Source organism: Rattus rattus, chromosome 11, assembly GCF_011064425.1.
Source record: "Rattus rattus isolate New Zealand chromosome 11, Rrattus_CSIRO_v1, whole genome shotgun sequence".
Classification (NCBI taxonomy): domain Eukaryota; kingdom Metazoa; phylum Chordata; class Mammalia; order Rodentia; family Muridae; genus Rattus; species Rattus rattus.
This window is the reverse complement of record NC_046164.1, coordinates 48,592,534-48,592,887: the sequence shown is the minus strand read 5'-3', so window position 1 is coordinate 48,592,887 and position 354 is coordinate 48,592,534.

Here is a 354-nt window from a genome sequence, read left to right as displayed (position 1 = left end):
TAGATTCTGTGCAGACATTTTGGAGAGTGAGCTTCTATTTTGTCAAAACACACAAAACCACATGCCCTCTGACGCATTCCCTGAGGTTAAGATGTGGACTCTGTATCCACATCCTAAGGGATGCTGTTCAGTTGCCATAGTGTTTTTTCTTTTGTGAAATCTGTGCTTTTGCCTGTGGTGTATACTCGATGCTAGCAGCACACCTCACTCCCAGCTGTGTAGGCAAGCTAATGCTCAGTGAACACACAACAGATCCCTCCTCCCTCCTCCCTCCTCCCTCCCCCCTCCACTTAGCACTACTGCACCTTGATCTTGATCTTGATCTTGGACACTTTAGTGCATTTTCAATTCAGG